General features: G+C 42.4%; 1 long non-coding RNA gene across 1 annotated transcript; it reads left to right on the plus strand.

Moving 5' to 3' along the window:
* Nucleotides 1-738: 738 nt before the first annotated feature.
* On the plus strand, nucleotides 739-14,443 carry LOC141047483 (uncharacterized). The gene is made up of 2 exons (XR_012219814.1): nucleotides 739-830; nucleotides 13,110-14,443. It is a non-coding gene; the product is annotated as an uncharacterized lncRNA (long non-coding RNA).
* The last annotated feature ends 942 nt before the right edge of the window (nucleotides 14,444-15,385 follow it).

Below are 15,385 nucleotides of genomic sequence, written 5' to 3' on the forward strand. Positions count from 1 at the left end.
GCTGGAAAATACCGGCGCATGTGCAGTAGCGATTATATGCTTCGCCCACAGTTGGGCAAAGCATACTGCGCAGGCGTCGGTGGCCTTTACAATGCGCAAGCGCGGAAACCAACGTTATCTGTGCTATTCACAGATGAAGATTACATGCAGCAAGCCGAGGGGGGCGGGAGAAGGCGACTAAGCCATGCCCATCGGAGCGGACCGCGGCAATTTGCATACATCCCCAACAAGATAAAAAAGGTATTTACGCCTCAAAGGTGCGGGGTCGGGGGAGTCAAAAGCCCTAATAGAAACCATATGGGATGCGCAATTGGGTGATATCTTTACATGTTATCACTAAATATGGGTAACAGATTCCCTTTAAACAACAATTGATATATAGATCCATACATATTTGTACATATGTGCAAAAAAGTGCATTGTGCAACTCACATGTGTTCAATTGTACCTAGTATCTCAAGGGACTCATATTTAATATTAAACACAATAGTGCAGACAGGGCCGCCATCAGTGCATGACAGCCCTTACAAGTGTATGGGGCCCGGTGATTAGGGGGGCCCGCCGCCCGAGTACGCTGGCTGCCCGATCTGCGTTCGGGCCCGGGGGCCCCCCACATTTTGAGACTCCACCTAAATCTAACCCAGTGCCTGCCGCCCCCCCGTGCATAATGGTCCAGACCGTCCAGCCAAGCCAGCGCCGCCCTCACGTGACATCACACGCTGCTCTGCTCCACTTCCTCATTCCAGAGGGAGCAGAGCCGTGTGCGCACGCCATGTGGGACTGGGAGCAGTCGCAGAAGATGGTGGATGGCAGGCAGAGTCACGAGGAGGGTAAGTAGTCTGTGTGTCTGTCTCTCTTTCTGGTAGTCACAGAGATACCGCAGGATGTTGAAATTTGTGAGTCATGCTGTTTACTGTATGCTCTGTGTCGACTCCTCCCAGTACACTCATCACATGTGGGGTGGGGAACAGCGTGTTTACAGTGGGCACTCGCCCTGTACTCATATTCCCAATTCCCATCTGACTGCAAGTACAGAGTCTCTCACTACTGAGCTGTCTGATGCCACATTAGTGTGAACGGGTCCACAGGGGAACAGGAGAGTCCCCTGGTGCCCGCTGTGCAAGGGGGCTCTCTATCCCAACATATGAGCTGCCTGTAGTTGGCATCCAACAACCCTCCCTGATTATTATATGAAGGCCAAAGGACATCTGCAAGTGGCTGAACTCCAGAGCCAATGTCACTGGTGGCTCCTTGACAATCCAATCCAACACCGAATTCCTCTGACCCCCTCCAGCTTTCCTATACCTCTGACCACCCAGCTGTGTCTCTTTGCACCTTTGTCACTGACCACCCAGCTGTACCTCTGACCCTCACGCCCGTGGCGGCCTCGCTGATGATGGGGACAAATCTCCAGCGTCCAGTGCGGTATGCAGGCATGTTGACTGTCTCCACCTGCAGCTCAGATAGCCATTGTCCTATTATTTTAGTGAGCACAATACCAGCATGTTGACTGTCTCCCCCTTAGATTTAGTTATGTCCTCTTCAGAAGAGGACATAACTAAATCTAAGGGGGAGACAGTCAGCATGCTGGAATTGTGCTCACTAAAAGGAGATAGCTAAATCTAATGGGAGACAGCAGCATGCTGGCACTGCGCTCACTAAGAAGAGGCTCATTCTGCACAGGGGGGGCAGAATGTGAGACACGGGGCAGGATGGGAGATATTATTACGCGGTGGTATTTGTTCCTTGTATGTGCTATTATTCTGTCACTGTGGTGGTAATGTGGTCTGATCATGGTGCGTGGTAGTTGTCCCTTGTATGTGATATTATTCGGTCATTATGGTAGATGGGGGTAATATTTGGTCTGGACATGGTGTGGCGGTATTTATTCCTTGTATGTGGTGTTATAGGTCACTATGTGGTGGTAATATGGTGTCTGGACACAGTGCGGTGGTATTTGTCCGTTAGGATGTGATATCATTGGTCATTTTAAAAATTGAAAAAATAAATATATACCTAAATTGCAATGAATATTTTAACAAATGTTTAAAAGGATAGAGTAGGGCCCAGCCAAAAGAGTCTACCTTGTCGTGGTGGCAGCTTAAAAAATCTTTTGGCCAAAACAAAAGCGGCTGGCTATTTGTGTGATCTGGTGATGGGAACTGTTAATGGGTGATTTTTGAGAAGTGGAGTTTTTCCAAGAGAGATCAGTGGGACCGTGGACAGTTTGAGGGGTGGAGGCGGGCCTGGGGTGGAGCCTGGGTGGAGTCTCAAAGGGGCCCTGAAAAATTTACTAGTATAGGGCCCCAAAATTTCTAGTGGCGGCCCTGAGTGCAGACACAGTACATCTTAATTGCAAGAAATCGTCTCATGTTCATACAGTTAGCAATTTTTGTGACTCACCCCCCCATTAATAATATGAAAACGCATACAGAAACATATCAGCGCCGCATTCGGCGTCCTGGAAGTCACTAGGGGAATGCCCAGAACATGAATAACAGGGAGCACCACGATCCTATCGCTTGCACATACATGTCACTATGTTGTAGTCTAAGGCACCATTTTCTGGAAGACAATTTTGTCACACATACTTGTGCATGTGTTATAGGTATGTAAGACCGACAGACTGCATATTGCAAAAGGGCATAGATGTTATTTATTATAAGTAATAAAAGAACTGTACAAAATCAACCCCAAATTACATATTGTGTTGTCGCCCAAAATTCTCAAAGGATTTATCACATGTAAACTTACCTCAAGAACACATTTAAAGAGGAACTACACATATTATGTTCAATAGACCTGTGTCTTACATAGTAAAAGTAGATTGTGTCCCCTTCTACAGTTGTGGCCAAAAGTATTGACACCCCTGCAATTTTGTCAGATAATACTCAGTCTCTTCCTGAAAATTATTGCAAACACAAATTCTTTGGTATTATTATCTTCATTTAATTTGTCTTAAATGAAAAAACCATCAATGAGTTTCTTACAATGCTCTGCTGGAATTTTAGACCATTCTTCTTTGGCAAACTGCAACCAGGTCCCTGATATTTGAAGGGTGCCTTCTCCAAACTGCCATTTTTAGATCTCTGCACAGGTGTTATTATTATCTTCATTTAATTTGTCTTAAATGAAAAAACACAAAAAGAATTGTCCTAAAGCCAAATTGGATATAATTCCACACCAAATATAAAAGAAGGTGGACAAAAGTATTGGCACTGTTCGAAAAATCTTGTGATGCTTCTCTAATTTGTGTAATTAACAGCACCTGTAACTTACCTGTGGCACCTAACAGGTGTTGGCAATAACTAAATCACACTTGCAGCCAGTTGACACGGATTAAAGTTGATTCAACCTCTGTCCTGTGTTATTGTGTGTACCACATTGAGCATGGAGAAAAGAAAGAAGACCAAAGAACTGTCTGAGGACTTGAGAAACCAAATTGTGAGGAAGCATGAGCAATCTCAAGGCTACAAGTCCATCTCCAAAGACCTGAATGTTCCTGTGTCTACCGTGCGCTGTGTCATCAAGAAGTTTAAAGCCCATGGCACTGTGGCTAACCTTCCTAGATGTGGACGGAAAAGAAAAATTGACAAGAGATTTCAACGCAAGATTGTGCGGATGTTGGATAAGGAACCTCGACTAACATCCAAACAAGTTCAAACTGCCCTGCAGTCCGAGGGTACAACAGTGTCAACCCGTACTATCCGTCGGCGTCTGAATGAAAAGGGACTGTATGGTAGGAGACCCAGGAAGACCCCACTTCTTACCCCGAGACATAAAAAGTCAGGCTGGAGTTTGTCAAAACGTACCTGAAAAAGCCTAAAACGTTTTGGAAGAATGTTCTCTCGTCAGATGAGACAAAAGTAGAGCTTTTTGGGCAAAGGCATCAACATAGAGTTTACAGGAGAAAAAAAAGAGGCATTCAAAGAAAAAAACACGGTCCCTACAGTCAAACATGGCGGAGGTTCCCTGATGTTTTGGGGTTGCTTTGCTGCCTCTGGCACTGGACTGCTTGACCGTGTGCATGGCATTATGAAGTCTGAAGACTACCAACAAATTTTGCAGCATAATGTAGGGCCCAGTGTGAGAAAGCTGGGTCTCCCTCAGAGGTCATGGGTCTTCCAGCAGGACAATGACCCAAAACACACTTCAAAAAGCACTAGAAAATGGTTTGAGAGAAAGCACTGGAGACTTCTAAGGTGGACAGCAATGAGTCCAGACCTGAATCCCATAGAACACCTGTGGAGAGATCTAAAAATGGCAGTTTGGAGAAGGCACCCTTCTAATATCAGGGACCTGGAGCAGTTTGCCAAAGAAGAATGGTCTAAAATTCCAGCAGAGCATTGTAAGAAACTCATTGATGGTTACCGGAAGCGGTTGGTCGCAGTTATTTTGGCTAAAGGTTGTGCAACCAAGTAGGCTGAGGGTGCCAATACTTTTGTCTGGCCTATTTTTGGAGTTTTGTGTGATATGATCAATGTTTTGCTTTTTGCTTCATTCTCTTTTGTGTTTTTTTCATTTAAGACAAATTAAATGAAGATAATAATACCAAAGAATTTGTGATTGCAATCATTTGCAGGAAGAAACTGAATATTATCAGACAAAATTGCAGGGGTGTCAATACTTTTGGCCACAACTGTAAGAGGGTTGACAATTTTGATTACATTAGACAGAGGAATATATTAGTAAGGTCGATTTTCAAGCAAAGTTTCTATACAAATATTGGGCATTTATGTTAATATATGCAAAAAAAATCTTTTACATGGTTGAGTGAGCCATGCTCCACTATGTTTCTTGGGGGTGTAAGCAAAAAAAATCATTATAATTAAAAACTAAAAAAATAAAGTCAATTTCTCTCTCACTATCTATCTATCTATCTATCTATCTATCTATCTATCTATCTATCTAACTAACGCGTTTTTTACATGCGTTTTTGGTGCTGATTTCCCCACTCATTAGAATCTGTGAAATCTGCAGCAAAAACATACCTGTGCAGATGTAAAGTATTTGATGTAGAAATTTCCGCACCATTTCTGCATCTCTTGGCAGGAAAATGTTGCTTGAAATAGGAACGTGATTTGATGTGTTTTTTTCAGGCATCTTTTGATGCATTTTTTTTACAAGTATTTTTGGTGCAGATTTCCCCACTCAAGTGAAATCTGCAGCAAAAACATAGCTCTGCAGACATAGGGAATGTGCACATGTTGAGTATTTGAATGCAGACATTTCTGCATCTATTGGCAGGAAAAATGGAGCATACAATTACCACATTCTTTACGCGTTTTTGTGTGCATTTTTCACATATTTTTTACATGCATTTTTTCAAGCAGTTTTGTACAGCAATGAATACTGTTTGTTGCTTATTTTAGCTAGTTGAAAGAAAAAGTAAAACGCGCTTAGTTAATCCCTTGACGATCGCCGATACGCATTAAAATGGCGGCCGTTAAGGGAACTTATTGCGTCATTGCTGTTTTAAAATGATGATGGGGAATAAGGATATAGAGCGCCCCAGCACAGGAAAATCTCTGTGGTTTCAATGAATAATGGCGATAGCGTAAAGAAAAAAGTGTGCCCACTATTAAAACCATTTCTATACATGTCAGAGGAGAAAGAAATTAGATCCCCAAGCCCCCACCCACCCCGGGTACCTCTGCCATTCCCCTGTCTCTCCAGCTCCATCCCTGGCCCTTGGCCAACTCCTCCTGGAAAAAAATTGCACCCTGTAACAGCGGAAAGTTTTCTTACTGGTTCATTTTGATCAATGTTATAGAGCCTATCAAAGTGATCAAAAGCCAATAATTAGAATGTCATCCCACCTGTATCATTGCCTTAGTCAAATTACATTTTTTTCTATTTTAGAATTTTTATTTCTTTCATTCTATGTCATTAGGGTTAGGGTTGGGGTTAGGCTAGTATTTGAATTGGGGATAGAGTTAGGGTTGGGGTTAGGCTAGGGTTAGAGTTGTGGTTAGACCTATTGTTAGGTTTATGGTTGGGCTAGGGCTAGGGTTAGGGTTGAACTAGGGTTAGCATTGGGGTAGGGATTTTTCAAAAGTTAAAGAAATTATGACAAAATGACAACTAGTGCTGAGCGCAAGTACGTGCTACTCGAGGTTGCATCAAGGTCGCTTGAGCATCCGCGATGCTTGGTGCATATCTGAGCACCCCATTGCAAACTCTCGTAGCGACCACTTGCACTCAACACTAATGACGAAGTGACGATATATTCAATATGATGACTTAATATTATCATATCCTGAGTAGTACCATTGGGTAAAAAATCCTCACTATACCCCTGGATAAAATCCTTCAGGGGTATAGTTTCCAAAATGGGGTCACTTGTAGGAGGTTTTCACTGTTTTGGCACATCAAGGGCTTTCTAAATGCGACATGGCGTCCGCTATCGATTACGGCCATTTTTGCGTTCAACGGTGCTGCTTCCGAGCCCTGCCGTGTGCCCAAATAGTAGTTTTCCCCCACATATGGGTATCACCATACTCATGAGAAATTGCACAACAAATTTTGGGGTCAATTTTCTCTTGTTGCCCTTGTAAAAGTAAAAAATTTGGGGCTAAAGCTAAATTTTAGCAAAAAAAGATAAAATGTTATTTTTTTCCTTCCACATTTGATTAATTCCTGTGAAGCACCTGAAGGGTTAATAATCTTCTTGAATGTGGTTTTGAGGCCTTTTATGGGTGCATTTTTTAGAATGGTGTCACTTTTAGGTATTTTCTGTCATATAGACCCCTCAAAGTCACTTCAAATGTGATGTGGTCCCTAAAAAAATGGTTTTGTAAATCTTATTGTAAAATTGAGGAATTGATGGTCAACTTTTTAACCCTTGTAGCTTCCTTACAAAAAATTGTGGTGATGTAAAGTACACGTGTGGTAAATGCTATTTATTAATTATTTTGTGTGCTATAACTATCTAATTAAAGGGCATAAAAATTTAAAACTTGAACATTGTGAAATTTTCGGTCAAATTTTTTATATTTTCAAAAATGTATGCTAACCATAGTGACCAAAATTTACCACTAATACGAAGTATAATACAATGGGTACAGAAAGTAATCAGACCCCTTTAAATTTTTCACTCTTTGTTTCATTGCAGCTATTTGGTAAATTCAAAACAGTTCATTTTTTTTTCTCATTAATATACACTCTGCACCCCATCTTGACTGAAAAAAAAACAGAAATGTAGAAATTTTTGCAAATTTATTAAAAAAGGGGAAGAAGAGTATAGCCTGGAGAGTCTCCCTTGGCATTAAAACATAACTTTTAATTAAATTAGTAAAATATGACTTGGACAAAAAAGTAACACAAAACTACATATATAAAGTGCTCGTACATACCAGTGCTCAATTAAAAATTGGTTTGGTCTCACCAATATAACAGGCGTTTTCCATAGCTGGTTCTCATTTGTCAGTAGCAGGATCAGTGGTCCATCTGGGGAATGGGGAAGGGGGGAAATGGTTTTACCTTTACTCCCTGTCGTGCCCCTGCATTGCTCCTGTCCTCACAAGGACAGGCTCCAAATATATCCTGCTATGGACTGCCCACCATCAATATATATGGTTATATCTCTCTACGCGTTTCCTCCCTGATAATAGGGATTCATCAGGGGAACTGAAATAAATTATAATCAGTGGGAAAAATAATGTCCTATATGTCCATCTAAGTAGTAGGGTCCTGCAGTGGCAGGGATCCCATCAATCCCGTATGACCGTCTGTGTCACAGCCCGTGTAAGAGTCCTTGGTGTCAAATTTATTAAAAAAGAAAAGCTGAAATATCACATGGTCATAAGTATTCAGACCATTTGCTCAGACACTCATATTTAAGTCACATGCTGTCCATTTCCTTGTGATCCACCTTGAGATCGTTCTACTCCTTCATTGGAGTCCAGCTGTGTCTAATTAAACTGATAGGACTTGATTTGTAAAGGCACACACCTGTCTATATAAGACCTCACAGCTCACAGTGCATGTCAGACCAAATGAGAATCAAGAGGTCAAAGGAACTGGCCAAGGAGCTCAGAGACAGAATTGTGGCAAGGCACAAATGTGGCCAGTTACAAAAGAATTTCTGCACTACTCAAGGTTCCTAAGAGCACAGTGGCCTCCATAACCCTTAAATGGATGAAGTTTGGGACCACCAGAAAACTTCCTAGACCTTGCCGTCCAGCCAAACTGAGCAATCTTGGGAGTAGAGACTTGGTGAGAGAGGTAAAGAAGAACCCAAAAGATTGCTGTGGCTGAGCTCCACAGATGCAGTAGAGAGATGGGAAAAAGTTCCAAAAAGTCAACTATCACTGCAGCCAGTTGGGCCTTTAAGGCAGAGTGGCACGACAGAAGCCTCTCCTCAGTGCAAGACATATGAAAGCCCACATAGAGTTTTCTAAAAACACATGAAGGACTCCCAGACTATGAGAAATAAGATTCTCTGGTCTAATGAGACTAAAATAGAACTTTTTGGTGATAATTCTAAGCAGTAAGTGTGGAGAAAACCAGGCAATGCTCATCACCTGCCCAATACAATCCCAACAGTGAAACATGGTCGTGACAGCATCATGCTATGGGGGTGTTTTTCAGCTGTAGGGACAGGACGACTTGTTTCAATTGAAGAAAACATGAATGTGGCCAAGTATAGAGATATCCTGGATGAAAACATCTTCCAGAGTGCTTTGGACCTTAGACTTGGCCGAAGGTTCACCTGCCAACAAGACAATGACCCTAAGGACACAGCTAAAATAACAAAGGAGTGGCTTCAGAACAACTCTGTGACCATTCTTGACTGGCCCAGCCAGAGCCCTGACTTAAACCCAATTGAGCATCTCTGAAGAGACCTGAAAATGGCTGTCCACCAATGTTCACCATCCAACCTGACGGAACTGGAGAGGATCTGCAAGGAAGAATGGCAGAGGATCCCCAAATCCAGGTGTGAAAAACTTGTTGCAATATTTCCAAGAAGACTCATGGCTGTACTAACTCAAAAGGGTGCTTCTACTTAATACTGAGTAAAGGGTCTGAATACTTATGACCATGTGATATCTCAGTTTTTCTTTTTCAATAATTTTGCAAAAATTTCTACATTTCTGGTCTTTTTCAGTCAAAATGGGGTTCAGAGTGTACATTAATGAGAAAAAAAATGAACTTTTCTCACTTTTCAAACTTTTAATTTTTGTACCCTTAATTCAGAGAGTAGCGTCACACAAAATAGTTAACAAATAACATTTCCCACATGTCAACTTTACATCAGCATAATTTTGGAAGTATAATTTTTTTGATAAGGGTTAAAAGTTGACCAGCAATTTCTAATTTTTCCAACAAAATTTACAGAACCATTTTTTTAGGGACCACCTCACATTTGAAGTGAGTTTGGGGGATCAATATAGCAGAAAATACCCAAAAGTGACACCATTCTAAAAACTGCTCCCTCAAGGTGCGCAAAACCATATTCAAGAAGTTTATTAACCCCTCAGGTGCTTCATGAAAACTAAAGCAATGTGGAAGGAAAAAATGATCATTTTACTTTTTTCCCAAAAATTTTACTTTGGAACCAATTTTTTTTATTTTCACAAGGGTATCAGGAGAAAGTGGACCACAAAATTTGTTGTGCAATTTCTCCTGAGTGCGCCAATACCCATATGTGGGGGAAAGTCACTGTTTGGGCACATGGCTGGGCTCAGAAAGGGGAGAGCTCCGATGGAGTTTTTGAATGGAAAATTGGCTGGAATCAATGGTGACGCCATGTCACATTTGGAGACCCCCTGATGTACCTAAACAGTGGAACCCCTCCAGTTCTAACTTCAACTCTAACCCCAACACACCCCTAACCCTAATCCCAACCGTAACCATACCCCTAACCACAAACCTTTACCCTAACATACATTATGGATCTTCCTTCTTCCTCTGACAAAATAGTTATCTTAGTTTTGAGGGAAAGGTTTAGTAAAATGGCACACCATATTGCTTTACCTGCTATCCTTAATGACAAGACCCTGGCTCAGGTGTTTGTCACTGAGATTGTGAAGGTTCACACTGTTCCCTCCAATGTGGTGTCAGATTGGGGAATCCAATTTGTTTCTAAATTTTGGAGGTCGTTTTGTTTCCGTTTAGGGATGCATCTATCCTTTTCCTCAGCGTTTCATTCTAAAACTAATGGTCAGATTGAATGCTTAAACCAAAATTTGGAGACATACCTCAGATGTTTTTTGTCAGATAACCAGGAGGATTGGTCTTATTTTTTTACCCCTGGATGAGTTTGCTTTAAACAATCGTTGCAGTGAGTTCACTGGTAAGTCGACATTTTTTGGTGAATATGGCTTCAATCCACAATTCTGTACTTTCAGTAAAGATGAGTCTTCGGGGGTTTGTGGGGAGAAGCAATTTTGTTCTTCGCTCCCATCTGTGTGGGAAGGGGTTTAAAATAATTTAATGATCATGAGGGACAAATACAAATGTACGGCTGAAAAGAAACGATTGTCAGGTCCCAACCTGGGGTGAATAATTTAATATGGCTGTTCACCAAAAATATTAAGCTAAAAGTTTCTCAGAAATTAGGTCCTAGGTTTATTGGTCCTTATAAGTTGGTTGCCGTAATCAACCCTGTAGCTTTTCGTCTCAAGCTTCCTCCGACTCTCAAGATCCATAATATTTTCTACACGTCTATGCTCAAAAAATTTGTTGCACCTATGGAACCATTACCTTTACTACTTCTACCACTTGATGGCAATTTAGAATTTCAGGTAGCCAAAATCATTGATTCCTTCATGGTTCATGGCTCTGTACAGTACCTGGTACATTGGAAGGGATATGGTCCAGAGGAGAGGATGTGGGTGCCGGCATCTGAGGTTAATGCTGGTAGGTTGATATGGTCCTTTCATTTGGCCCATCCAGATAAACCCGGCCTTGAGGGTCCTGTGGCCCCTCGTAGAAGGGGCGTACTGTCACGAGCGGATCACTTCCTCCTGGAGATCTGGGGTTAGGAAATCACTACTTATTGTGAATCGCAGATCTTCCATTTAGCATGTGTTTGTGCTTCATATTAAATGGATTTTGCTTCCTTTGGTGCTGAAGAGGTTAACAACCTTTCTATGCTGGTTAGAAAATTGCAGCTTCATTTCACAGCTTTTCTTGACCTGGCCATTTTTACTTGCTAGCTCCTTGGAGTCGCTGTGCTGAGTTGGAGATCGTTGTTGCTGCTGTCGATTGTTGAATGCTGTTTTTAGGTGTATGCTTTCCAAATTATCCTATTCCCATTTGGTTTGTACATCTATACCCTAGAGTACAACAGGGGAACAGTAAGGCTAGTGGCCCAAACCTCCTCACCTTTAGAGGTACCTTTGGGAGCAGGGAGTTGGGGTCTCGGTCCTAGGGACAGAGCAAGGCCCCTTTCCCTATTTAGGTACAGTCACAGTGTGACTAAGATCTTAGTAATCAATTCTTATGGAACTAATTTATGGACTTCCATACGCTGCTCGACAAAATACAGAATCCCAATTATGGTGAAAGATTAATCATTTATTCCCAACGCGTTTCGAAGTAAGGACTACTTCTTCCTCAGGGGATGACAAACTATATACACTCCGTATTTTGTCGAGCAGCGCATGGAAGTCCATAAATTAGTTCCATAAGAATTGATGTATCAGCGGTCACTTGGTTGACCTTTGGAGGTGCAGCAGTTGACTATCTCATGTGCTTGATCTCTCCTACAAATAGGTGAGTGAATTCCTTTTAATCCTTTAATATTAACCCGGATAAGACCCTATTGCACTTTTTTTGTTCCTATAGTATATTGCATTAAGATCTTGGTAATAATAGATTTCAATGGAGTGCCAGGCAGGTGCTTTCTTGCTGGAATACGGTGAGCTCCTTCAACATAAAATAGGGATGAAAGGGCATTCCTTAACAACTATCTCCAATAACCAACTTTGAAAAACTATGTGGTGAAAGGGAGATAATGGCTGCCTGTCTTCCCTATTTTATATTGATAGAGCCCAGGGAAACTCCAGGGAAAAAACCCTTGCCTTTTGTATCACATATAAACCACATTTATAGACAAAGACAATCTAACTAAATTAATAACACACAAATACTTGTACTTTTCATATCTTTTTATTGAGAAAATTGAGTAAACATCCACTATGCAGGGAGAAAAATTAAGAAAAGTAAATTAACTTCTGTATAAAGGCCATGTCACACTAAGCGAGATCGCTAGCGATATCGCTTAAGCGACACAGATTTTATGACGCAGCAGCGACATCGTCAGCGATGTCGCTGTGTGTGACATGTAGCGACGATGTGGCCCCCGCTGCGATGTCGCTGATCGTGCACGAACGTCCAGGGCCGTTTTTTGATCATTGGCGTCCTGCTGGTGAGCCTGAATCGCTGAGTTTTGACACCCTTTATGAACGACGAGCGACCTCGTTGGCGACTATGTCAGCGGCACAGGCGGGACTAGGTTTTCTTTTGTAACGCCCCTCAGCTCCGATTGGTGGCCACATCACCTCAGCAATAAATGAAAACGTAAAACTGCGCCCCCATCCATTGTTCCAGAGCGCTTTGTGGATTACTCCAACGTTCTGGTGCTAGTCCTTTGTGTGTTGTTGCGAGGATACTATCGTGTGTGGGGTTTTTTTTGCGATCCTTTCAGAGTCGCTACTGCGCTTCATCTTTGGCATTTATACCTTCTGGATTTTTGGATTTCCCTTGCAAGGTACATATTGTTAGTGATGTTTTTATTTTTGAATCTTAACACACCTTTTCTTTTTGGCTGCTTACCTTCAATATATATACAGACGTGTTGCCGCGTTTTGTTTTTTTTTTTGCCGCGCCCACCCCTGCAATTTTTAGATCTTTCTTGCTTTTAGAGGCAACTTATTTGCTATATTTGATCCTCCATAACATAGGATAACCTAGCAATCTTTTAACAGCTGCGCCCACCCCCCGCCATTTTAGGCTCTTTGCTGCGTAACCTTTTGTAAGCTCGCTGTTTTTTCAATGTTAGCAAATGCAATGTTAACAAAAAACAATTACTCTTATTAACATATCTTTTTTTTTTTTTTTATTAACTTTATTAATTAACTTTTCTCTTCTTTACCGGGCAGGTTGCACATAATGAACATGACCACCGCGGAGCGTGTGATTGTGGCAGCTGCATTACTGATGGAGGGTGATCGACAAGAAGAGGCGCGGATGGAAGAGAGGCATTCCAAACGAAAGCGTCGCATGCGGACCAGAGAATGGCTGGAGCAGAGGTCCAAATTCACCCACATGCATCTAGTGAGGGAGTTGCAGGAGAAGAATCCGCAGGATTTCCGAAATTATCTATGGATGTCGGAGGATTCATTCAAGCTCCTACTGGAATGTGTGAGGCCACTCATTGAACGGCAGGATACAAGGATGCGTGCAGTTCTTTCGGCAGAGGAACGTTTGGCAAGTCACACTGCGATTCCTGGCAACCGGACGTTCAATGAAAGACTTGCAATTTTCTGCTGCTGTTTCTAGATCACTGCTCAGCGTATTAATTCCAGAGACATGCAACGCCATCGTCCGCAGTCTACGGAGCTACATGCCTTTTCCAAAACCCGAGGCGAAATGGCAAAAAATTGCATCGGATTTTGAACGTATTTGGCAGTTCCCAAACTGTGGTGGTGCCTTGGATGGCAAACATGTGCGGATCACGCAACCACCTAACAGCGGATCCTATTACTATAACTACAAGGGCTACTTCAGCGTGATCCCCATGGCCCTTGTAAATGCCAATTATGAATTTATAAACGTTGATGTTGGCATGAATGGAAGGGTTTCGGACGGAGACGTTTTGGAGCACACTATTTTTGGGGAACGCTTGAATAACTGTGAACTGCACTTGCTAACTAACATGGACACCACCGCCAACCTTAACTTTGTTTTTGTGGGCGATGAAGCCTTCCCCCTTCATGCGAATCTTGTGAAACCATACCCACAAAAAACTTTGACAGAGGAAAGGCGTATTTTTAATTACAGACTGTCAAGGGCACGACGGGTTGTTGAGAATGCCTTCGGCATAATGGCCGACCGCTTCAGGGTTTTCCACACACCAATCAACATGAAGCTGGAATCTATAGACTCTGTGGTGTTGGCCTGTTGCGTTCTTCACAATTTTCTTCGGCAACGCGATGCTGTTGCTTACAGTCTGCCAGGCTTCATGGACTCGGACAGCAATGGTGACGTGGTGCTCGGAGAATGGCATGAAAATGATCCCGCTATTGCAGGACTTCAACCTGTCAATCAAGGCAGGAGCAAGGACGATGCGAAGGCCTGCCGAGACAATTACTGCCAATACTTTAACGGGCCTGGTGCAGTGACTTGGCAGCATCAGATATAGTTTGCATTTAAAAAAAATTTTGTTTATTCTTTTTTAGACTTTCTGTTAATAAAAAAATTTTACATTCAAAAATGCTTTCTTGTTATTTCAGTAATTAGTGCAAAAAGGGGGAAGGGCAAAAAGGGAGTGTTGGGGATAAGGCAAAAAGGGGTGAAATGGGGAGGGGGGAGTAATGGGGAGAAGGCAAAGTCATTGGTGTGATAGGGAGAGGGGAGTAATGGGGATAAGGCAAAATGAGGGGTGTGATGGGGAGAGGGGAGTAATGGGGCGAAGGGAAAATGATGGAGAGAAGGATAATGATTGCAGTAATTGGGATTAAGGATTAATATGTATTATGGTCAAAGAGTACATAAATCCAATTTCTAAAGAGAATGTGTAGCAATAGAAAACGTGTAATGCCTAGACATATGTAAGTTTGTTGCATCCCCAAAGAGGCCGAGGGATAACTATGACGCATCAGCATTCCCATGCGCCGTGACGTCAAGACGCTCAGGTGGGCGGCGTTAATGCGGCCTAGAGAACACATTAGTGAACAACATGGCGTCCCGGCGTTCTGTTCCTTTGGGGGAGCCAGAGGTCCGTTATTTAATCCAACAATTAGATGCACGGGACTATGGCTGCACAACACACACCCGTCCCATGCTTCACAAGAAGCGTGTATTAAAAAAAAAGAAGAGGCCTTATGTGCAACTTCGGCATACAGCGGACCACCACGCAGATCAGAAAAAAGTTGGCCGATCTGCGTTACCGCTCAAGTGAACGCATTGCCAGCATCCGGACCGAAAACCAAAGGGGAGAGGGTGAGTGTTTTTGACGGGATCTGACAGATTTTTTTTTTTGGTATGATGTCTATGGTCGTGAACTTTACCGCTCAATATCAGACGTAGCACGTTCTGCTTTTGAAAAGTGTCAGCTTGTAAACACACAGCATGATGGCATTAGCTGTCAGCAAAAATGCTGGGGCATTGTAATGTGGTATAACGAAAGTGAAAGTAAAATGAAGTGTGAATATTT

The sequence above is a fragment of the Dendrobates tinctorius genome, unplaced genomic scaffold, assembly GCF_039654945.1.
Source record: "Dendrobates tinctorius isolate UK_male_01 unplaced genomic scaffold, ASM3965494v1 ptg000127l, whole genome shotgun sequence".
Taxonomy (NCBI): domain Eukaryota; kingdom Metazoa; phylum Chordata; class Amphibia; order Anura; family Dendrobatidae; genus Dendrobates; species Dendrobates tinctorius.